Genomic DNA, 25,880 nt, shown 5'->3' with positions numbered 1-25,880 from the left:
GCCCGACGCCGGCCATGTCACAATACTTTATTTTTGTTATGGCGGAAGGAGGGTTAGATAAACCTGGGATGGGACAAACTGCACCAGGGAAAGAGGGGGCTAGGAACACATCAGACAGCACAACATGGGTGGGAGGGACAAGCAACAGGAGTGACAGTGGGAGGAAGGTGGAAGAGGTTAAGCAACACTAGAGGTAGCACGAAGAAGGTGAGAGGGGGCAAGCAAAACGACAGAGGGCGGAAGGGTCAAGAACATGATGGTCAGTGGGAGCAAACACATGCACTCTTATGGAGAGCTTCCACAGAAGATAATACTAGCTCCAAAAGTGTAAGCAGTGGAAGAACACTAGGCAAGGAAGCAGTACTTGAGCCATGCTCCATGTGTGGGACAGCTACAAGAAGAGGAAGTCATTCTGACATGCGCTGACCAAATAGAGGCCAGCAAATGAGGGACAATGAACCAAACCAATGGTAAGCAATTGGTGGGTTCCAATTTCCCTGGAGGTAAACAAAATGTCTTTCAAGTGACAGTGCGTTCACTGTCTCAGGCAAGACCCAAAAAGGTTCAGCACTGCTGGAGACTGAAAACATCCAGGTGTTCCTCCACAAGTAATAGGAATTTCTTCAATCCTCTCTTTACCTCTTTAACTCGCTACCTTGCATCACCAGTATGAACTGGCCTCAAGTTATCAGTAATAGCAGAGTCCGGCCAAACCTTCAGAAGATCAAGAAATCCTTTGCCAAAGACCTTATACAAGACACCCAGGAATGAGCCACCAATAATGGGTAGGTTTGCTTTTAGGTACCCTTTTATGTATGCAGCATTCCCCAGTTCCCCAGAAATGTTTGCCACAAGAATCAATGCGTTAGGAGCCACAAGTGTCGGTGCCAATCTAGGTGCCAAACTACGTCTTTTTGAAGCCATAAATTTCAGATTAGTGGAAAGTAAAAAAACAAAATTTGAACAAAACTGTACGAATACCAGCAAAATAATTATGTACATGATAAAACAAGAGAAATAGGTATGAGCTCACTTTAAAGGATTCCTTTGCAGCCTGTTCAGCTGACTGTGTTAGACTGTAGATCACTGGCCATCATCCTCTCACCTCGCTCTTCATTTTGCCAGAGAGAAAATCTCTCAGTCCTGTTCAGTTTCCGGAATGCAAAATCACTCACTCCCATCCACTGTGAAGCCCTACACCATCTGCACTCAAACCCTCTACTTATAATCTACTCGCCTCACAGATTTAAAACACTTGTGGGACACACTAAACATGGAAAGGATTGAATGAAAGGCTTTGTCCTGAAGAAGGTGGCCTGACTAACTTACACTACCGAAACGCGTTGACGCATGTTACTCTGTCAAATTGGGAAAAGACAGCAACAACAACAACACAGGAAATTCGTTCCCCCTGGGGGTGCTGTTTATTTGTCCAGAATTGACATTAACAAGACAAATATAATTGTCTCACTATATTCCTTTCCAGGGAAACGAGTTGCTTAATAACTTTTGCACCATTGATTTACATATGTGATATTGAGGGTTTTAATGTATTTTGTATGAACTTTTTTTTAATTTCTTTGCACATGTTTTTATTGTAATTGTGATACTGTTTATTAAATATCTTGACTAAGTGCGTCAGCATTCCGAGTGGAATCATAACCAAAACACACAGTGAGTGATTGGGAATGCATGTGGCGAATAAGTGTGTAGACTTTATGTTGAGTATCTCCGAAGGGAATATCTTTTTTTAACCTGTTGGTTTGTGGTGCTCTGTCCCTTTGGAACTCACGAGCCCCTCTCCTTGTTTTCAAGGTTCAAGATGAAAAGGACTAAGCCAATGGCCCATGCTGTATGCAAGTGGGGGGACACGTAAATGTGAATGACGCAACTACCGACAAATAAAGGCAGAGATCTGACTGAAAGCCCCTATTAGATAGAATAACATATAAAGACAATCAAAAGATCCTGGCTAACACCAGCCCTAAAAAACACAAAAAGACAGGCGATCCAATCCAATGACCACAACCTCTGAAGAAACCAGTTTCCCCTCCCCCTTCATCTGAGACAGTCCCCCTCAACTATCCTTCATTCCTGCCCTCTCCTCCATCTACACACGTGTTTCTGCCTTCACACAGGTCATCTCCCATGGATGTATGTAAAGGCCAGTCTATGCTTCTATAACCCTCGCTCACAGGAAAGCATTCCTGGTTCTATATAAAGCACTCAGATGCCCCTCGGGGCCTGTTACCGCTACATAATACTTTCAACAATAGAACTGCAATAAATGTAATAAGCTTTGGGCATGCTAAGTGTAAAGTATGAGGTCACCGGCGGACAAAGTTTGAAGGTGCTGTGACATGGACACGCTAGATGTACCAAGTGCATAAATCTAGAGCTGAAAACTTTGACGTTCCATGTTGAAACTAGAATCATTCTAAATTTCTCCATGAATTTATGAGTGGATAGTTCCCCTTTCTGCATCCCTCTCCTCACCACCCACAGATTTCCGCCATCTTTCACACACCGAACACCCTGGAGCCCTTGCGAAGTTACCCACCTCACTGGCTGCTCTGGGGCAGACAGTGCAGTTCTCTCCCTGCCTGTCGAAAGAAGGCCGATCAAAAACAAATACACAAGGAAGAAAAATAACAGGCGCAATGCGATCTTATTTTTATTAAGTATAAAAAAAATTGGGCACCGTCCTGCACCTGTCCAGTTTGCACGTTTTCCAGATAAGCCTTAATCAATATTCTACTAAAGGATCACTTGACACGGTTTTGCTGGCTTTTAACTCGTGGACGATCTGCACCTTGCCTGGCACTTTGGAACATCTGGGCATCTAACACACCTTAAATGATTAGACGAGTATGTGGTGTTGCACGTGCCTGTCCATAGCAGGTTCGGCAAAATTCGATCCAGCAAAGAGTAAATATTCCCAAACAACTATCGACATAGTGGGCCGCCACATGAAAAACATTATTTGCATACCATGAAATATTAAAAAACCGAAAGGAAAAGCGCATGACTCTGGATTTGTCCCTGGGGCTAGCAGGGGTCTAAGATGGAAAACAATGAGCCCCCAGCACTTCTTTAGAGAATTCCCAATCCACCTCGCCCATCTGGATCCGAACCTCAGCTTCCACTCAATGCAAAGTCACTTGCAATCACCTGAGACACAGACCACAACCTCAAGGAACACACTACCAAGAAAATCAAGATGGCCCAACGCCAGCTTTTCTCTGCTGAAGAAAGTGAAACTGGTCCTCCCAGAAACTGACCCCAGAGCTGCTCTTCAAACTCTCTAACTCCTGTATCTGGAAGGTGGCAATGCACAGCCTCCCGCACTCCAAATTGCCACCCGCTTAAGGGTACAAATCTACATGCCACAGCACTCATCTTCCTGGACCTGAAGAAATATGCGCACATCATTCAACCATAAAACATCTCCAGGGGCTTACATTGCCAGCCCGCACCATCTTCAAACCATCTGCATCATCTACAAAGACATCATAACTAGTTATCCAGTCTTTCTGGCTGCCAAGCTCACCGTTTCCAGTCACACTTACAGCTAGGACGCCATCAGACTGGGAACAAAGAGGTGCAAAAAGAAAAACAGAAGGCAACAGGACCTCTACAGCTAGGCACCCAGGATCTGGAACGACATCCTGTTCTCCATCATGGCTGCCCACCCCGGTCGAATGAAGGGAATAGCCAAAGGCCGACATCACGACACAGTAACAGCAGATCTTTAATTGTTACTTTCGTATGATGTTTCAAACGCACTCCTACGGCTCCTACTAGATTGGAAGAGAAAATATGGAATTCTCTCTTTGCATGCGTGAAATCATGAGTGTGGGTCTTTGTCGAGGTTGTCATCATCAGCTGGTGTCATTTTTACCCGACTGTCTTCTGAACGCCCCCCTTCGGAGCCGCTACATTTTCCTTACACTTCTGACTAGGAGTAGGTCTGATCATCCACACTTGTCAATTGAACAAACTAAGATCTTGGTGACGAGGGCGGTGGCGGCGACCCCCTTCAGCCCCACAGTTTTGGTCAGGCATGTGTTCGGATTCTCTACCTGAGGCTGCTCCAGGTATGGACGTGATTATGAGTGACGCACAGAACCATGGATATGACAAGCGTGTCATGCCAGTTTGAGAAATGTAACTGTTTGTGTCATGGCTATGCCATGACCCACGGTAGAGTGTCATGAAAGCGCTCATGCTCTATGGGAAAGCTGCAAGGTTGACAACCTAAGTGTAATATGCTCTGCTATGGGGATGTTCATGCTAAGTGTAAGGTGTTCTCTGATTATATGGATGCCGTGGTATGGCGTAATATACACTGATAGACATTCTGCGTGCAATATGCCGTATAACATACATGGAAAGTGAATATGTTGTATTTTAGGGTGTTAGGCATAATGCACTCCGTCATGGACATGCAAAGAATAATTTGCTATGCCATGAACATGTCATACGCAACATGCTGAGTGATGAACATGATAAGTGTATTGGAAAGTTATATTGATATGGTCGCGTACTTTGTCAAATGGGATATAATTTGTGACAGACATGGTAAGCATAGGAACTTTGTCACGGGCAAGCTTACATGAAGATACAGCGTCATCAGCCATGCTAAGCACAAGGCTTTATGTCATGGATTTAACATGAGTAAGATACAGAATCATGGACATGCCTATACTAAATTATAGAGAACTATGTTAATGAACATGTTTTGTTTGTGTCAAGGGTAAGTTGGCGTGAACAAACGAAGAATAAAATACTATACCATGCATATACTCCAGATAACTAAGGCACTGCGGCACTTACATGTTCATGACAACTAAGGTCCCCAGTCAACGACACTCTAAATATAATGGGCTGTCCTATGCCATGGATATGCTGTACAAGGAGCGTGCCTGCTTCCTATCCCCGGTGAGGCTCAGAAACGCTTTGCAGACTGCACAGCACGCTACCCTACAGCAGTGCGTGTCTGGGAGACTGCGTTTTATATGGGCTGTCTGGGCAGGAGAGGTGCTGAGTGAGGAGGGAACCAGAGTGGAGCTCTCATCTGCCTTCTTGTCGCTGCATCTATGCATGAGCTTTAAGCGAAAGGCGTAGCACAGCCTGGCTGTCAGGAGCAGACCTGCAATTGTTGCCATACAGCCATGCAGGTGTATAACCACCATGTAATGTCGTAATCTAGGATATTTGTATAGTTCAGTTGGTCAAATGAACACGAGCGCTGCAGACACGACATGCGCAGTTTATTAGATCACACGTGGTAATGGCAGCTGCATTGGCAGTAGCTGCAAGACACGGGCAGCTATGCATTAAACTTCCGTTCTAGGGAACCTAGTGTACACAGAGCATAACCAGTGCTCCACTAAGCTGCATAGCCATGGCAAGTGCAAGGTGTGGTTTCACAGATCTCCCAAGTACACACTCGACGTCGTGAGCATGTTATGTGCCCCACTGCCTCGGCCTTTGTCAATCCTCCAGATCTCGGAGCTCCTGTTTAACGTCCTCCATCTTTCCTGCCAAGCGTGTCACTCCCCTGATACTTCGGAGCAGTTCATTTACTTTTCCAGGCCCGGCCTCGGCTACATTTCATTTAGTGTGCTGAGTCATGGGCAGGCCAAGAGTCAAGTGCTGTGTCATCCGCATGTCAGACGGACGTGATGCGTCATACGCATGCCAAGTGTGCTGTCCCGTGGCACGCGCCTAGCAGCAAGCAGCCACAGAGGCTGCTGGCAGGATGCCGGTAAATATTAAACTCTTTACCACTGCTTTATTTTTAGCGGCCCGACGGACTCGTGCAAACAGAAACCACCTCAGCTTAGGGCTTAAAATGCAGGCTGCAAAACCAGATCCGAGTCGCCAAGGCCATTTTAGGTGTAAGTGACAGGGCACAATGGCCTTCAAGAGTCCAAGTGAATTCAGACTGTCTACTCCGCAATGGCGGATACATTGGAACCGAGAAAAGGGCAGGCGCATGCGGACTCCTCCGTCTCCTGGGCGCAGACCCATAACACGAGTTCACCTGTCTAGTAAACCCAGCTGCCTCCAGTTTCAATCTTATTAACCTTGAAATTATGTCAATTATATGAACCAATCCCAGCCACTACCCTAAGGTTGCCAACGCACTTCACATCAAGACACCACATGTACAATCTAGGTCCTTCATTTGACATCATGGTGCAAATCTCATTTAGTTTAACTGAGCAAACTGTTCTACTACATCCGATAACAATGATTAGAAATTTTAAAAAAAGGCAACACTGCAAATAGGATGCACCTATGGCATCCTGGCATGGATTGAGGTAGCAACCGATGGAAGGCAACAGCACTGGGCTCACGAGGCCCTTGGAGGTTTCCACAGAAAAGAAACACTGCCGGAAACAAATATTCTCACAGTAGAAAAAGAGCTAACCTACTAGAAGTGGCTTAGAAATATCTTAACCGGTTACAGCGGGCTAGGTTACTCGCCCTCTGGGTAACACGGCTGGCTTCGAAAGGAGGCTGGAAATAGTCTGGTGCACAACCAGGAACAATGAAAAGTAAATTAACTATACATCTTTTGAGACCTAAATTGATGATGCTGCTGATGTTTCAAACGGATAGAACATAAGGCTGTCTCCAAGAATGGTAGCTGGTTAACTCCGAAGCCCACCCTAAACTGCACTGTGCAAACAGGGAGGCACCGGGGCAACTGCCTCACCAAGATGAGTACTGCAAACTGGTGCATTTTAAAGCACACCATGTAAATGTCCTAAATACTCATGGTTTCTAAAGGGGGCAACCACGAAATACAGCGGTAAATTCATGAAATGCAAAACCTCACCCTTCAAAGGGGTTAGACTTAACCCTTCCTAAGAAATCTTTGACAATTTGTAGGAATAAATGCACTTCTCTGACACTATTTTTCTATGAAACCACAAGTAGTGAGAAAAATCTTAGTTTACAAGAAGATACGTTTCTTCAAGAAAAGCATCTGTCTCAATTTAAGCCGTGGATTTTTGCTCTGCATGTAATAGTTTATAGTAGTCTGCAAACACAATATTTATATCTATTATTAATCACGGTTTGCCCGAAAGTGTTACCAGACAATTGTACAGGATTCTTTTTCTTCTTTCAATATGTCAGCTAAAGGTTTATTAGACAATTACCCATCACTTGGTTTCTAAGGCACTCTCGTTTTCTTGCTTATTATTGGTCAGCGCCTCCTCCTCTCCTTCCTCCTAGGGGTTTGTGTGTGTCCCTAACGTGGAGCATGGACCAAATACAGCTTCCTGTCTGCAGCCAGTGCCCGGCCACTGGCTCCTAAAGGTGCTTTTTTTTTCCTATTGTGCATGCGCTGATAGTGTGCATGTGTCTGCAGTCCCTCTGTAAACACTAATAATAATATTTGACAAAGCCAACAGATCTCGCATAGGTGATATCTATTGCCTTTGCCAATGCTGGGAGAGGAGATGGCTAGGGCGGCCGACCTCGAATCTTGGGAACTGGGTTCGAGTCTCGGCAATGACGCTGAACATCCTGTGATTCTGGGCAAATCACTTAATCTCCCCGTGCCTAACAAAAATGAATGTGTGTCCTCATGTAACATAACTGGTGCTATGTAAAGTGCTCTGATACCCGATTCGGGTCAAGTTCGCGCTATATAAAACTCTGCAAAAAAAAAAAAATGCTAATTTCCTTTTGGGTGACAAATGCACAAAAAACTATTGATGGACAGAATGTTTAACAATGTTAAACATTAACCGCAGTGCAGAGATCTGGGCCTAAATCCATAGTTTTTTTGCTCCCCCATGCCATTCCAGTTTAAACCCAGCTATATGCAAATCGCTCGACCCTGCTCCATATAGGAACAGTCCAGCCCGAACTGCCAAGCCAGGTCCTCCTTGGACCAGAAACAAGCATCCTGGGACCGGTTTCGAGGTATCACCCTGTAGTGTCCTGTTTTATTAATTGTTTATACATGTTCTCTATGGTTAGGTCTATCTGTCATATCCAATGTTTCTATGGTTTGCTGTAATCAGAAATGGAATGTATATAGGTCATAAGGGAGGTTGGGACAGTTGACTAGGAGCTGATGCTGTACTGGTGAACTTGTATGGATGGGATCTTTTTCTTGAAGATTAAACTTCTTCTTCAAATCAACTCTTTGACTGGACCTCGACTTCTTTTGAAATATTACACACCCCTCTTCAGCCAGGCTAGCGTGACTCCAGTGGCATGGAGAGCACGGAACCCACGTCTTTACAAAGCAGCACGGGTTACTTTTCTGTTGCTTATTGCTATATTTGGGCGTTATACTAGTACTAATGAGATGCAACCAATGCCCAGACAGTGTTACCAAGTGTAAAAATTATGAAATATTGAAGTAATACTATTTTAAAATGTGCCGCATTATGGTGCATGATTTTCCCTTTCTTGCCACATAAATGTCCCTTTCTTGCAGCATAATTTACTCAACTCTGTCTCATAATTTGTCCCTCTCCTGCCACATAATTCCAGTGGCCTGGACTTTAGGCAATCACTATATGTATGGCATGGTAATTGGCTATGCTGCAAGGACATGTGCTCAAAAGCACGCACTGTGGAAGTACGGGGCCCTGCGACTGGCTGCTCACTTTTTCACTGGTCAAACGCCAGACTAAGGGAGCCTACTCTCGGTAGATTCATCATACAAATAAAAAAATGCACACAATGTTCACAACTTGAAATGTAACAAGAATACCTGTTTTTTAAAACTTTGTCTGCATTTGAAATGGAACTGCTGTTGAAAGACCTCCGATCAATCACCAGCTGATACCCTTCTACTCCTGCAGGAGCTCAGAAATGGCTGAAAAGCAGTGCAAGCGCTATATAAACCATCAAACTAACTAAAAACATGTCTTTATCCACTGGGACAACACTATTATTACTTGTACCTAAAGACAATCACACAAAGCAAGACCACTATTAACCATGCAAGGTCAAAGGGAGATCACAGGACATGCATTTAAGCAATGGCTTGTTCATCAATGCAGGTAACTCTTTGAAGCAGCAGCTGCCAAAAGGTGCCTCCATGTCGCGCGGTTACTGCCTATGATGCCAGTAGGCACTGCTAAGGGAGTATTGCGCCCCTTTGCTGCTGGGCAGACCAAATTCAGTTTGGAACTAAGACAGCGCAATCTGCAAGCCCTTCGCTCAAGCTTTTATAAATGCTTTTGGTAAGCCTTTTTTATATTTATGACTTTTTGCAATGTCTTGTTTTGTGATGTGTATGAATATATTTATATGGATAGGATTATAATAGTATATATATATTGATAAAAATTCGGATGATGATGATTTTCTTTGAACATTTATATTGAATATATATATATACACATATATACTATGACTCCGAGATGACTTTGTAAGCATCCTTAGAGTACGGTGAGATATTCCGCCAATTGAATTGCTCAGGCAGTTTTCTTTGTTTTTTCTCTTGTGCATTTGTTCCCCTGTTTTCTCTGCCCGTTACTTGTTCGCTCAGGGGCTCTTTTGTTTGGGTTATCAAGCTTATATACAAACATTTGTTAATATCCTCACCCACTCAAGAGCCTGAAAACTAGTGGACTTTTTAATTTTTTTTTTAGGAATGGCAGGAGACACTATGGACATCTACTTAGATTGATCAAATCGTGTGAATTTCAACTTTTAAGCTAAGTGATGGCATGCCTCTGTAATGGCAGTCAAAGTGATAAGGCAGTCGGTGATGGCAGGGGAGTGATTGTCAGATGGAGCAATGGAGTCCAGATAATGTTAGGTCTTCCCACAACATTCGTGTTTCATGAATGACGAAGCTGCCCATTGCCCACCACATTAGGCTTGCCTCTTAACATGGTGGCCATCAAGTGGTGTCTTCGCATTGGCCACAGGCGAGAAGTTCTTCAAGTCTTCGTTACGATGGACACCTTCAGGTTGACTGGATTCTTAACCTCTTCTGTAAGGAGGTCTGCATGTGGAGATCTTGGTTTGAGCGTCGCCTGCCCTGGGGCGAGGGACGAAGAGTGCTGCAGAGGTGGTGGTGATGCATTACGTAAAGTGTACTTCGTGCCTTTCAGACAATGGTCAAGCACTCACACTACGAGCAGCTACTGCTAGCTTATTCGCAGGGTTCGTATTTTAAACATATATCGCCTATAATGCCACAGAATATATATTAACGGGTGCATAACACACAAATATGTGTAGACAGACCTTTAAACGGGGTGTTTGCAAAGAGTGAGCAAAGAACTTTTAAAAAAAGGCATTTAACGAATGTGAGTTACAGGGTACCAAAAGTTGTGTGAGAGGTGCATTTTTTCTTTAACTGCATTTTCCTCAATTCCTGGCGAAATGAAATTCGAGAAACAATAAATAGAATGATTTTTTAAGACACAATATCTCAATGAATTAGCGTCTTGCGTGATTTGGAGCGTATTCACTCAGGTAGGGGCCGGAGGCCGGTCTGACACGTTTCTAGTGATGACTCCTAGAGCATGCCTATGCCATGGTCCCTTAGGCTGCAGGTCCAGGCTGGGCAAGAGCGGAATGCTGGAAGCGATGCTCCTTCAGATGTGCCCATTAGGTCCGACTGTGGTCCTTCGTGATCAGGCTGGGCTTTGCCACGTATGCTTGGAATTATCCTCCTTCAGATGCACAACCCAGGTCTGACTGTGGCTCTTACAGCCCTGGCCTGGGCTGCAGAAGGCTTGCAGAGTGCTTTTTCGTCTAATTATGCCCATTAGTACCCAGCTCTTGGCTCCGCTATCAATGCTGGTCCTGCAAAGGGGATGCTGAGGTCTGCCTGTGGCCCTTATGGCCTAGGCTACAGGGGGTAAGCAAGCAGTGCTGCACCTTCAGGTTTTCCCCAATTCCTCACACTCACTGCCCAAGGCTGCGGTGAACAGGGCGTTTTAGTAGAGCTGCTCCATCAGAAGCATTGCATTCCTGTGGTCCGAATGTGCGCCCTTTCTGCTGTGAATTGAGCTTTACTAGGTACATTAGGAGAGCGGTTCCTTCATCTTGAGGGCTGCCTGTGAGCTCTACTCCTGTGCTCAGGATGGCATCTTGCGAGAGCTGTTCCTGCATCTTGAGGTCTGCCTGTGAGCTTTACTCCTGGTCCTGTGCTCAGGATGGCATCGTGCAAGAGCTGCTCCTTCATCTTGAGGGCTGCCTGTGAGCTCTACTCCTGTGCTCAGGAAGGCATCTTGCAAGAGCTGTTCCTTCATCTTGAGGGCGGCCTGCGAGCTGTACTCCTGGTCCTGTGCTCAGGATGGCATCGTGCAAGAGCTGCTCCTTCATCTTGAGGGCTGCCTGTGAGCTCTACTCCTGTGCTCAGGATGGCATCTTGCGAGAGCTGTTCCTGCATCTTGAGGTCTGCCTGTGAGCTTTACTCCTGGTCCTGTGCTCAGGATGGCATCGTGCAAGAGCTGCTCCTTCATCTTGAGGGCTGCCTGTGAGCTCTACTCCTGTGCTCAGGAAGGCATCTTGCAAGAGCTGTTCCTTCATCTTGAGGGCGGCCTGCGAGCTGTACTCCTGGTCCTGTGCTCAGGATGGCATCATGCAGGAGCTGTTCCTTCATCTTGAGAGCTGCCTGCGAGCTCTACTCCTGTGCTCAGGAAGGCATCTTGCAAGAGCTGTTCCTGCATCTTGAGGGCTGACTATGAGCTTTACTCCTGTGCTCAGGATGGCATCTTGCAAGAGCGGTTCCTTCATCTTGAGGGCCGCCTGTGAGCTCTACTTCTCTGCTCAGGATGGCATCTTGCAAGAGCTGTTCCTGCATCTTGAGGGCCGACTATGAGCTTTACTCCTGGTCCTGTGCTCAGGATGGCATCTTGCAAGAGCTGCTCCTTCAGATGGGTCCAATGTCTGAGCATGACTCTTACTGCTCAGGTTAAGCTGCAAAGGGAATGCAGGGAGTGTCTTTCCCTAAAGGTGACCATGGGTCTGACTGGACATTCTTCCCAGATCAGGCCCCCGATGGGAAAACTGGGAGAGATGCTACTTCAGATGCACAGGCGGTCGGGCAGCATTGCTACCGAGGCCTGGGCTCAGCTGGACATACTGGGGGAGCTACTACTTCAGGTGCACCAGGGGTCCAGGTCTCGATTAGTGGCCATGCCAGGCCTATAGGGGGTGCTACTCCTTCAGATGTGCCCCTGGTGTCGGACTGTGGTCCAATCTGCCCAGGACTGGGGTGCAGGGTTTTTGCTGAGAGCGCTGCACCTTCTGTCCGTGATCATTTCTAACCAGGCCTGGGCTGTCGGGTCGAAGAAGTGCTTCTTCTCACACTCCCCTCTGGTCTGACCGTGACCCTTACTGCCCCAGGTGGTATGTATAAAGTGTTTATCCTCCAGAGATGCCCGTGAGAGCTCAATGTGGCCCCAGAGGCCCAAGCGCAAACAGTGCCTTTGTGGTAAATGTGAAGAATTGCCAGGGAACCGGATCTTGAAATCAAAATCATCAGCTTTATGAACCGGGACTGCAAATGATACAGCAAAGTTTACTTTGGACCCAAAACACACACACGTGAACAAGCAAATGTGTTTATGATTCACTGGCATGGACTGTAATACTTCATGATTTAGCACTAACTTGCCATTCGAAGCAGCAAGTTTAAACTACTGTTTTTTCAGGTTCCTCATATAAAATAAATACTTTGCTGATCATTTTTCTTTTTCCTCCAGATGTTTTTAGAATGATGCAGTGGTTTTCCTCCCCTTTAAATTGGCCTGGTTTTCCTTTGTTGTTTGGCATCTGGGTTTATTTTTGGCTTCTAGGTTTATTTTTTCTACTCCGTGCTGCTGATGCGCAGACCTCACCATAAATGAGAGGAGATTCCTTGGATATACAAAGAGTAGGGTAGCGATTACATATGTAAAAAAAAAATGAGCAGGCCCTGGCTTCCTTCGTAAAAGGCGAGATGAAACAATGGGTTATGCACGGCAGAGATGGGAGTGCACAGTGCAGGTGTAAGAGAAGGGCCAATTATGATAACATGAGTGTCAGAACATGTTGGGTATTAATAAAATGTACTATGCACAGCGGTGGTGACGCAGGCATCGAAGTCTACTGCAAACTATTAGCAACAAAGCAAATGAGTTAAAAAATGTAATTTGCTTCACAATACTAGGACAAAGGCAATGGATGGCAGCTGCGGAAAACTATCATTTGGAATCGCAGATACAACTAAAATGGTAGGTTTCAACAATGATAATCTTTTTCAAAGGAAACCAGAACGTTTAGGTGCTGGTTAAAGTTTTGCAAGAACTAGTCCAAACCTGAACAAAGGAAGCAATACGGGGGCCACTCTCTCTACGTCTTAATATCAAAATACAACAAACAAACAGCCTCACACTTTCGGTGAAGATAGTCAGCTGAGCGCACCCACCGACAGGTCAGAATCTGGCCTGTACACCATTCCACAGAATCCAAGTAAGTCCTTTTATAGGCCCCGAGGTGAAGAGCCACCCAATGAGCGCGCAGAGGGCAGCCAGGACACGCCTCTGGCTGCAGAAATGGAAAACAGACTGGAGTTGACAGTATCTCCTAGCAAAAGCATTGCTGTAGCACAGAAATTAAACAGAGCTACCCCGGAGGGCGATGAAAAGGGAAGACGGACTCACCCTGGGGGCACAGCTCTACAGGTGCAGGTCTCCCTGGGGGGTGGCACTCGACGCTCTGCCCCTAGGGATTCCCAGTTGTAGGCCAGCAGGGCTGTTACCCACTGCTGGCCAGTCCACACTAACGGGGCTGCGTGCATAAAGGCTCGTCAGCGCCCTCCTTCCCCCCAGGCCAGTGACCTCTGACCCCTGGAGACAAAAGAACCTCCGGCCAGTGACCTCTGACCCGGCAGACAAAGGGTGGATGCCCTGGCGTTGCATTGCCATGCTGCATGTCCCCAGGGGTGCACAGGGCCGCAGCTCACCTTTCGCTCCAGGCGGGGGGAGCGGCGCTGTGCGGGAGCCGGGGGAGCGGCGCTGTGCGGGAGCCGGGCTGCAGCGGTGCGGGCTCCGAGGCTGCAGGATCGGTATGCCGCCTCTGTCCCTGGGCTGGTTGTTCATCAGTCTGTGCTCTGGAGCTGCCTCCCGCGCTCCTCCCCCCGCACAGCTCCTGCCTGCCGGCCCCGGCGCTGTGCAAGTGATTTCATGCCTCAGCCTCTGCCAGGCGGTGCGAGCCGGTGCTGCGGGAGCTGCAGCGAGCTGTGTGCACGGAGATCTGCATGCATGGAACATGCTACCTGTACTGAGAACCACAGCGGTTCTCCCATCTGTGTGTACCTAACTGGAGCTGTTTACTTATCTATGCCCACCGGACCCACCGAGCTGTGTGCACGGGACCAGGAGAGCTCCATGCATACAACATACTTACTAGGTGTAGAGAACCAGAGGGCTTCTGGAATCTGTGCACATGACCCTAGGGTTACCTCAACTATGAGCAAGGGACCGAGAGCTGCACTGCGCTGTGTGCACGGGGCATGGAGAGCTGCATGCATAGAACATGCTAGGTGTACCGAGAACTAGAGCATCACGTATATGTGTGTACATACCCCCTACAGGTACCCTAGCTATGCACACAGGACCCAGAAGCAGCACCAGCCTGTGTGTACAGAACCAGAGCTGCACCGAGCTAGGTGCACAGGTCCCGGAGAGCTGCACGCATGTAACCGGAAACTACTGTCCTGAGGACTACAGGGCCTCCTCATCAGTGTGCACATGACCCAAGGGCCATCCAAGCTAATTGCAAGGGGTGGGGGTGGGGTGGAGAGAGGATGGCTATATATCTCCCACGCTGTCTGGGACCAGATTGGTACTCGTAGCGCTGGTAAACTCTGACAGAAGCAGACAAACACTATTTTTGTGGGGACCTGTAGTGTTTAGGTACTTTCGAGCGGGTGTGTCAGAAAACAAAGTGCAGTTATGCAGGAGTGGCTCGTGGTGTCAGATGTCCCCTGCAGGCCCTTTGTCGTTTCCCTATGTTAGCATGAGCTCGTTGCAGACTGCCCTCTGCTTTCCCTATGTTAGCATGAGCTCGTTGCAGACTGCCCTCTGCTTTACGCGCGTTACTATACAAACGTATTTTGCTTCGTGCCACACTGTACTTTCACACAGAACCTGCGGTTGTTTTCGTGTTCTGTTCTCTCCTGGGATTTAGTCGGCACACCGTAGATAAGGTCAAACAACAATGCCCCTTGTTGTTTTGCTCTGGTCAGGCCTTAGCACAGTGGTTCCCAAACTTTTTCGACTCACGGCTCCCTTGACATATTGGCTGTTGGCCGCGGCACCCCATTAGGTTACTTTTTTTTTGGGATGGGTGGGGAATGTAAATCCAGCCTCCATTTCTCTCCCTGAAATAACTGGGATGAAGCCAATGAAAGTATTAAAATCATGAAGTACTGCAATGATGCAATGTGCATAAAACAAAACTATATTTAGGATGGGTAGTACTATATATATATACCTTCTGCACCAGAAACAGCAACTTAAACAAACCCTGTTCCTTAACAGGCCACCAATGTAAGGAAGAAACTTGAACCCATTTCTTTGGACAAATTGCTATATTGGCAGCACAGGTTTGCACCATTTGTATCTTCTCCTCAGTGAATTGAACAGATGCAGGTTGAATGAATAACAATGGTCCAGACCGTTCCAATAAAAGCTTTCAGAATTTGCACTTTTGCGGAGAAAAATAACAGCTACAGGGTAAGTACTGATGATAGTACTGATTTGACTAAGCATACAAAATTCAGGGTCGAATTTATTGCACAGTTTTTTCACATGAGGGACAGCGACTGGCTTTAGGCCAAAGTAGGAGTGCCAGATTGACCATTCCTAGAACTACACACAATAGCGTAGCCGTCGGAGCTCCGGCTGCTCGCCATTCATCTATTTAAAACATATTCCTGGTCAAGCAGTTGTGCAAATGTGAGACAACTGGTAACATCGTCTAAGAGTTTAATTTAATTTTGATGATTAGTGCAATGAATGCATTTATAAATTGAAAAACTTTGATGGAATTTAGACAGTACGGGTGGGCACAAGAAATACATGAACATTTTGAAGAGGTCTCTGAAGCGCCAAGCGCATGTGAGACAGGGTACTTAAATGTATTCCTGATTTACAGAGATTTGTGTGATGTAATATCAGAAAAAAACCCTCTGGGACCCTACCTCTCCAAGTAAATCGGCAACAAGCATTCATCCGGAGTCTCCTGGCAGTCTTCATATTTTTGTTGCCCTTTGAGTTCAAGCCAACTTAAATTTCAGTTTTTCTGTGCTCAGACAATTACATATATTGCACTTCCATAATGGAAATTTGAATTTTGCCAATACCTTTGCAAAAGATGGGCAATAGGAGCCGAGTTTCTAGCCATATCACCCTATTTATACCATGTGTTTGCAGGCTCCTACGGGAGAAGCTCACCCTAAGTTACTACATACACTATTGCAGAGCTTTGTGGGTGCACACTGCACAGAAAATTAGCAGTGAGTGTATGCTGGTACTTTTGCAACAGTTATTTCTTAAGACTTTTAAAAATGTCATTATGGCGCTTTCCTCTCCCGCTCCCACGCAGATTTCTCACACGGAACATTCCAGGAAGGTGCCGGTGAGAAATACAGCAGATGTGACTTGTTCACTAATAACCCCTTTGTTAAATATTGTTTCACCAAAATTCATAACTTGTAGGAGAACCTGCCAGGCCGTGAAACACAGAGGTGTTTGCATGCAATCCTTGGCAGGCAGTCGTATAGGGGAGGGGGGGCCTGTGATGAAATGCAGCAGGCCACAAGCATAGCACACGGCGCCCCTGGCTAGTTTTGATGGCGCCCCGGGGTGCCGTAGCGCACAGTTTGGGAACCACTGCCTTAGCACCTAGACAAAACACACAAATGCAGCTGTTTGGGAACATGTACTTTGTCATATAGCTATGCACAGAATAGGTAACAGCACACTTGGAGAGGGATCTCTCCAGGGGAGAATCGTGACAGCACCTCAGATGTAGAACTTTCATCTGTGCATGTTAAGGTACGGGGTCTGCTGCCAAATTCCAGAGATTTTTTGCTATATATTCACTTTGCTTCTGTAGAAGGGAAGGGGGGTTAGTTTACCCTGTCTTATACAATGACAGTTCCTTTTATGATTTATGGACTAATTACTATGCTGACGTATTTTTGTTAGGCATTTTCTTACTCCTGGTGGCCCGTATACTGCATACCAGAGCACGATTGTTAAAATAAACATTTTAAAATGTTCTTGCGATTCCGGCTCACTGCCGTGCAGCGGTTACACAACATTTGTTGCAGCATGGAGGCCCCAATGCGTTCTTTATGGGCCCGACAGTCAACAACTAGAGCGCTGACCTTAGAAGGCGGGTCCCCTCTTACAGGCGGGCACCGCAGGTCACGCGAAGTGGCAGTTCTACACACACACAATAAAATACAAGGTTTAGTGCAAGTGTTTGTTCCGGTTTTTAAAATTATTAAATCAGGTGTAACAGAATTCAAGCAGCACCTCGCGCTCCAACAGCGCAATGCTAAGTCAGCTGCAACGTCACCAGCTTGCACTGTTATAAAAGATTTGCATGTCTTTGTCGAAACATATGCCTGTGGCACTTTCGATTCAGACCAGCGTCCGCCTTTCAGGCCTGCCTCTAAGGCGTACCACAATTCGATGACGTCAATGGGAGTGCTGGTACATTGGTCGTCTCCATATAGGCCAGACGGCAATTCTTTTGTGGAGTGGCTGAACAGTGACTTAAAGCAATCCTTAAGAGCAAGGGTATTAGGTACAAGACGTGGCTGGTTAACTCCTCTTTATGGGGTTCAACGTGCTCTTAATAACCTCCCTCGAAGATCTCTGGGTGGGCGGACCCCGTACGAAATGCTCTTTGGCATAAAGATGTTTGTTCCAGACCTTGATGGTCTAGACGTTGTGGTGGCTGCCACAACCTTTGATGTAGATAACCACTGCGCTGTGGGAGATTTTTTCCCCCCAAATCTGACCATAGTCCGTAAGGGATACACGATCGACAAACTGTTTTGAACGCTTTTGTTCTGCTTATCATCCGATTTCTGTCATCATTTTGGTGCTACCATTCTGACCAGGGGTAGGGTGTCATATGTCCCATGCAGGCCCATTGTTGTTTTCCCCATGTTAGCATGAGCACGTTAAAGACTGCCCTCTGCTTTGTGCACGTTACTATACAAACGTAATTTGCTTGATGCCACACTACTTTTGCACAGAACCTGCCGTTGTTTTCGTGTTCTGTTCTTTCCTGGGATTTAGTCTGCACACCGTGGATAAGGACAAACAACAATGCACCTTGTTATTTTGTTCTGATCAGGCCTTAGCACCTAGACAAAACACACAAATACAGATTTTTGGGAACATAAACTTTGTCATTTAGCTATGCACGGAATAGGTAACAGCACAGTTGGAGAGGGATCCTTCCAGGGAAGAGATCATGTTGGCACCGGAGATGTAGAGCTTTTATCTGCGCAAGCTAAGGTACGGGGTCTAATGCCAACACCCAGAGATATTCTGATATTTAATCACTTTGTTTCTGTAGAAGGGGAGGGGGTTAGGCTACTCTGTCTTGTATAATGACAATACACAGAAAGAACGAAGTATGAGGCAAAATTTCTCCGTCTTTAGCTGAGCACCCGACCTTGCAGGGCGGTTCCAGCAGCGCAGGCGTGGAGAGTCCTGTCATTAATATTCAAAAGCAAGACGCCAGAACTCCACTTGGGTGAGCCCCCGACCCTGCCGGGCGGTTCCAGCAACACAGGCGTGGAGAGTCCCTTCATAAATATCCAAAAGCAAGACACCTGGGTATGTCTCGTCCCATTTCGTCCTTTGTCATCACCTTATTCTTCTGTCTCTGGCCCCATGTGCTATGTAGTGCTCAGACCCTGTCATCCTAATGATGTGCCGCAACCATCCCTACCTTGATGTTCTAATTCCCACAAGGATTTCTCCCTGAAGAAGTCCTTAGGGCCGAAACCCGTTGGCTACGCTGATTTTAAAGAAGAATTCAATGAAGAAAATTTGAAACCAGACCTGCTAAATGGACTGACATATTCTGTCTTGCATTACTGTATCTTGAACTGACTATATGATGTGCTGGATCACTGTGTTTCGTTTCTGTCTTGTATAATGACAGCTCCTTTTATGATTTATGGACTATTTACTATGCTGACCATATTTGTTAGGCATTTTCTTACTCATTGTGGCACGTATACTGCATACTAGAGCATGATAGTTAAAATAAACATTTTAAACTTTTCTCGTGTCTTTGTCAGATCTTATTGTGGACTAGTATGAATGCAAGAGCGAAAGGGTGTGTCCCGCAACCGCGATTCCTGAGAAGTTTCGGAGTGTTGCGTTCTGGGGTATCTAATCACTTGTTCCTCTGGGAGGGAGTAGGAGGGCAAGTGAGACACTATAACTAGTTGGTTCTAGGCTCATGGGTACTCAGGTGGTAGAATGACTCAGTCCCTGCCTACTAAGGTTCTATGATCCCAAGTATAGTTCTGTGCCTCCACAGAATACCCTGTAACAGTGTCCGAGAAAAGAGGTGGTGCAGGGACAGGTGAAGGGGCGGGGGTGAGGATCTTGGACGACCAAGACAAATAAAAACAAGCATTTGCAATTCAATAGGTCTTGCATTACTAAGGTTTGTGGTATTGGTGTTGCAAATAATAATGCAATATCAATAGCTCATACTTTCAGTAATACAAGACCCAGTGCATTGCAAATGCTTGGGTAGTGAGCCAGGAAACAGAATTGTATGTCTCAGTGCAGTACCGCAAGCTGCTCCTAGAGGTCGCTAGTGAGCAAGGCACCAGCACTGCAAGCTGCTCCTAGAGGTTGCTAGTGAGCAAGGCCCCAGCACTGCATGTCTCAGTGCGTGCAGTACCGCAAGCTGCTCCTAGAAGTCCCTAGTAAGCAAGGCACCAGCACTGCATGTCTCGGTGCAGTACCACAAGCTGCTCCTAGATGTCCCTGCATGTCTACAAAGTTGTAGTTATTGGCATTATAAATGCCAATGTTTTTTTACCTAGTCATGTTGCATGGTACAGTACCATATGTGTCCAAATGAGGACCTCTTTTGGTCACATGTGGTACTGCACCCTGCAGAAGATATGGTGAATCCACCCTACCCATTGATATCTTAGTAGGCCAGCCTTGGATGTGTTCGGTCTTCTGAAAAGAATTTATTGTGGGCAGTGAGACGAAGGGATATGCAAACAGTAGGGCCACAATGCAGAAACAATCTGCCCTTCTTGATAATGAAGTCCTTGGATCTGAAAGTCTTAAAAATACTGTAAATTAACCTATACTCTGCCCTATCACTGTTGGAGTTCCTGATGCAGCAAGGGAGGCAAACAATTTTGGATTATTGCAGTGTAGTTCTTGGAAAGCCTGAGGGTAAGTAGTGATGTCAGTTGAAGAAATCTTTAGATCTAGAAATGAAATTGATGACCCAGAAGATCCATCCTGCTTCTTGACGTTGCCCAGTTATGTGCCTTTGGCCTGCGCTTGCATCACTAGTCCCGCCCCACACCAGGCAGCCCTCAGTTTAAAGCTTTTACGATTCCCAGCTATGAAGTTATCCCGCATCTGCAAATACATATGCAAAACCTGGAAGACATTTTATATAGCTAACTATTTCTGATCTTCTAAGAGAAAGATTTGGGTAATTTCTCAATAACTATATAGATGATCCATATATTGTGTAACTTTTAACACACTGCACATTTTCAGTGCTGAAACCAATGACTCAAGATGTGCCTGCTCCTACAACGTCCATCTATCAGAACAAAATTAACTAGCTCATATATGTGCAGCGTTTTAATCTGCATAGTTTATTCGTTTGCAGTGTTTAAATCTGAATAGATCATACATGTGAAATGTTCCAGTTCCGGTTATCTCATACCTACTCTCACAAGCTTGTACACGTGCAGTGTTCTAGTCTGATTAAACTCATGCATGTGTGCACTGCTCCACGCCAGTTTAGATCATACGTATTCAGTGCTTAATTCTCGGCTTGCACGCGAGCAGAGTTCCGGCCCTGTTAAATTATGCACGTGAAATGTTCCGGTTTCGTCTACCCCCTCTGCGCCCTCCTCTTCTTCGTCCTCCCCATCCACCTGTGATCCTCTGCATACCTGTGTGCAGGATACAGAGCCCGCAGCCTGGCGCGGCTCCATGTCCCTCAAGGGTGCTTGTGTAGAGGATCAGCGGCGAGCATATAAATACAGCTCCTTCCGAGGGAGCCGGAGAGCAGTGCTGGGATCGGTGGCTGACGGCTGGGACTCCTTCGAGCTACAGGGAGCCTGACCGTCTATACCCTGTGGGTGTCTTTGCATTATAGCGGACGACTCGAGCTCCGGGGCTGTCTGACACCTAGGACTTAAGTCTGCTCCCAGGGTGTCTGACCCCCCTACCGCCGAAGAGACAGGCCCTTTGGGTGTCTGTCTCTATACCCCGTGGGTGTCTTAGAACTACAGAGGGCGGCTCGAGCTCCGGGGCTGTCTGTCACCTAAGACGGAAGTCTGGGCTCCTAAGTTGTCTGACCCTCTACCACTGAAGCGTCAGGCTCTTTTGGAGTCTGTCTGTATACCCCTTGAGTGTCTTAGCACTATAGCGGGCGGCTCGGGAGGCTAGGGTGTCAGACACCTAGGGCTGAGGTATGGGCTCCCTGGATGTCTGACTCCCTACCGCTGAAGGCTCAGATTCTGTCTATATACCCCTTGGGTGTCTTAGCACTATAGCGGGCAGCTCAAACTGAGGTCTGGGCTCCCTGGGACTCTGACCCCTCTATCACTGAAGTGTTAGACTCTTTAAGGTGTCTGTCTCCTATCCCCTTGGGTACTTTAGTACTACAGCTGACGGCCCACGCAGCCTGCGTGTCTGACCCCTAGGCTCTCGCTCGTTCTTCATCTAACCATCGCCAGATGTCTCTTGTTCCCTCAGCATCTGGTCCCTACAGCTGTGGTCTCAACTCCTGGGTGTCTACCCCTTAAGGTTAAGGTCTCGGGGTTATTCAGCGTCTGACCCCTGCAGCAGAGGTCTATAGCGCCTTGGGTGTCTGTCTGCTTTAAGTGAGGTCTCAGGACTATTCAGCGTCTCACCCCTGCAGCACAAGTCTCGAGTGCCTTGGGTGTCTGACCACTACGGATGTGGCCACGCCCCCTCGGATGTCTATATCCCTGCTGATTAGGATGCGCACAGAAGAGCCCCTGGTGTGTACGAAGATCTGAGCAGAGCCCTCCCCAAGATGTCTGACCCGCCACCCCGCAGGAGTCTCAGGTGAGGGGCTCCACTTTGATATGTTACCTGTCCTCTGAAACTGCACCACCTTCGTCACTCGTTCTGTGAAGCGACCAGAGCCCAAGGTACACACACGTCACCTGTCCGTAGCTAATACATCCATAAGTACATCTAAATATATAGACTAAAATATATCGGAGCCTGGTGTGAGATGTGTATGTCGATGAATGCTCATATATGAAATGCTGTCAGTGATAAAAGGGGGATCCCCTCCCATGCTCTGCAACCGATACATTATTTGTGAGAAAGGACGGCATTACTGTAGTGCGTACTGCACACAAGTGACACTCACGGGAAGTAATTAAACCAACTTTTAGTGCAGTGGAAACAACTGTTCAGTGCTACAGCTTGCTTGGGACCAACTCACTTTAATGTACACCTGGTCGGTTTTGCAGACACAGGCTTTTCTGCGCACGTATTGCTATAACCGCTTTAATAGGAGGAGCTGCGGATGTGGGGGGTCTGTAGTTACCTGTTTCCAAAGGAGAGCAAAAAAGCCCTCCAACCCAACACTACAAACCAGGACGCCCAACCACACCCAATCTCGCAGAGTCTGGGTAGAAAGGGTCGAAGCCACTCGTTAAAAGGGGACAGCACTTTAGCCCCCCCCTTAGAATACTGCCCTTACATGAAAGGCATAGAGAACCGGTAGGCAAAGCCAAAGGTCAATCTAGATGCAGAGCATGGCTTGCCAATTAGAAAAGATGTGCCACCGTGAGTAATAAGCGTATTATCCATTATGGGTGGTCTATGTAGTACGTGATATAAAAAGAAACAGAAGGCGTGCTGCAGCGCATGTAAAAGTGCTTGCAAACAAAGTATTTTCCTGTATGAAAGGCACACCTCCTGATATGGAAAGTGTTTACCTCTATAGTTACAAGCATGTCTCATACGGCATAATAACCGGCAGTAATGGGACACGAACACCCGTGCCATCGGCTCGATTTTAAATACACGCGAGCAAGCGTGATAATGTCACGGCCATGCGGCTCGAGAAGAACAGAGAGCAGACCGGTAAGTGATGTGATGAAGGTTAAGAGACCGCCATCTTTAAATATGTTTGAGGTCCAGTGGCATAATTCGTGAGTGGCAAGCATTCTATCCATGAGGAGTGGTCCATGTAGTACGCAATATGTAAAGAACATAAAGGCGCGCTGCAGCGCAAGAAATGTTGTGTGTAAACAACAGGTTAGCCCGTATAAAGGGCACACCTACTGATATGTAAAAAACTAGACGGTCTTGTACGGCATAATAACCGACAACAATGTAGTTGAACACCCGCGCCAATGAAAAAGATCAATTTTTAAAAACACGCCAGTAGGCGTGATGATTTCACGGCCATACGACCCAGGAAAAGCATAGAAAACGAACCAATAGGTCACTAATATGTTGAGGCGAGACTCTCGCAGCCCCATCAATGGAGAGCTACAGCCGGCCACAAAAAAAAAAAAAAGCGATCGCGAAACTGAAAGTGATCGCTTTTGAAAACAAAGCCGCGACGGGTGCGCGCGCGCCATATGGTTTCAATTATCGCGCCCGTGTCTGGGCACGATAATTGAAACCATATGGCAGGAATGCGCGTAATAGACACCAATAGGCCATGGGCGGAGCAATGCACCCGCCTTTGGCCTATTGTGTGCTATTTTAAAAACGAACACGCAGGCAAAGGCCAATAGCAGGCCACAAAACTAAAAAAACACGCACGAGCGTGTACATTTCCAGGGTCCGTTTCAGAACCCCCGACAAAAGGACTCTCGCCTGCGCAAGCACTGCTGCGCTGTGCAACGCAGGGCGTGAGCCCTAAAAAGAACTTCCCTCCCGCCTTCCAGGATCATGCTTTTCTGCTCCTCTCCACTGAAGGCAGGCACAGGCTCCCAGACTGCCCTACCGCTAATCCTGACGCTGCTCTCATGCATGAGTGCTGCGACAGGATTGGCCTGAGCGCCGATGATATGCGCTCACAGACAGACTGGGAGCCTGTGCCTGCTCTCTCCAACCAGGCAACCAGGGTTGGAGAGAGTTTCACTGTGCATGTGGGTTTGGCCGGCCTTATAGACGGCTGACAAAACCCACTTGTGCAGGGAAGGAAGTGCCCACCACTCCCCCCTCCAGCCTGTCATCATCCTGGCCCCTCCCCCAAGACTCAGCACAAGAAAAATAAAATGATTATAAAACTGGTTTTATTATTGTTTTATTTTTCACATTTTTGAGAGTGCTGGCAGGGGAGAGGGGCGACGTTCCTCCACCATAGCAGAGGGGCCGCCGCTGCAGTTATGTTTGCCTCAATATGCTTTATAACATACCCTACTATCAAAGCACGCATGGAGTTAGAATAGTAAATACACACTTTATGATGGCTCAAGAGCTACACCGAACCGTTTGTACATAACATGCGAGCTGCGAAGAGCTGTGTGCACATAACTAACTAGAGAGGGCCCATAAACCGAGAGATACGCCATGCTGTGTGTACATAACATGCAAACTCCACTGAGCTTTGTGCACATATCCAGAGTTCCTCTTAGATGGGTGCACAAAAAACGGGGAGCTGAGCAGTATACGGACGGAACAGGAGATGCACTGAGCCGTGGGTGCACTGTATCCAAGAGCTGCATAAGCATGCTCATAAGCAGAGAGCTGCAGTGAGCTGTGTATATACATAACGCGAGAGCTGCACTGAGCTGTGCGCACATAACCAGAGAGATGCACTGAGCCGCAAGTGCACAACGCCCACTGGGCTTAAAGGGCTTTAAGCACCCACCCCCCCATTTGTGTGTCTTACCCCAGGCTGCTGCAGCTGCCAGTCAGGGGCATAGCCTGGTCAGTAAGATTGGGGATGCAGGTTTGGGGGGGGGGGGGGGGGATTGGTAAGCTTTACCTTTACCAACAATCACACTAGCATTTCCTGGTAAAATACATGGTTTGAGGAGCAGGGCATGGGGGGGCTTAAGGGACAGTGGGAAGGGGTAGCAGTGGGGATTTTTACGGTTACTTATAGGACAATATGTTGCAAAGTAACCAACAGTTTTAAGAACCTTTAAACAGAGAAGAGAGAGAGTGTGTGTCTGTATATGTTTTTGTGTGTGCACGTAGAAATTCCAGGTGAAATGCAGCGGCAAGTCAGACACATTTGAAAGGCTACTAGTGTGGGTGGCACAATCCATGCTGCAGGCCCACTGGGAGCATTTGATTTACAGGCCCTGGGCACACACAGCACTTTACTAAGGGCTTACCAATAAATCAAAATTGCCAATCATGAATAACCAATTATAATCACAATTTACACAGGGAGCACTTGCACTTTGACACTGATCAGCAGTGGCAGAGCGCCCAATCTAAGCCAGGAAAAACAATATTCAGCACACAGTCAAAAATGCAGGAGGTAGAGGCAAAAATAAAGAGGAAACCACACCAAGGATAACAGAGGCCAAACTGGGTTACACTACAATTCAGAATTTTGTGAACCAATCTATTAGTACATAGGTCGCTTTGCAAAATTGTTTTCCATTCACAAAAACTCAGTGC

General features: G+C 46.9%; 1 protein-coding gene across 4 annotated transcripts in view; it reads right to left on the bottom strand.

The window, feature by feature from the left end:
- The window catches only part of ATOSB (atos homolog B), a 416,415-nt gene that overhangs the window by 261,535 nt on the left and 129,000 nt on the right, over window positions 1-25,880 (bottom strand). The window contains exon 1 of one of the 4 annotated variants that reach the window (XM_085628133.1): window positions 13,952-14,284. The exons of the other annotated variants lie outside the window; for them this stretch is intronic. The gene's annotated coding sequence lies outside the window, so the exon portion shown is untranslated. Of the gene's footprint in view, window positions 1-13,951; window positions 14,285-25,880 lie in introns of those variants that run through there. 4 annotated transcript variants of the gene reach the window in all.

The sequence above is a fragment of the Triturus cristatus genome, chromosome 2_1 (genome assembly GCF_964204655.1).
Source record: "Triturus cristatus chromosome 2_1, aTriCri1.1, whole genome shotgun sequence".
In the NCBI taxonomy this organism is placed as follows: Eukaryota; Metazoa; Chordata; class Amphibia; order Caudata; family Salamandridae; genus Triturus; species Triturus cristatus.
This window is presented reverse-complemented; position numbering and strand designations above follow the sequence as displayed.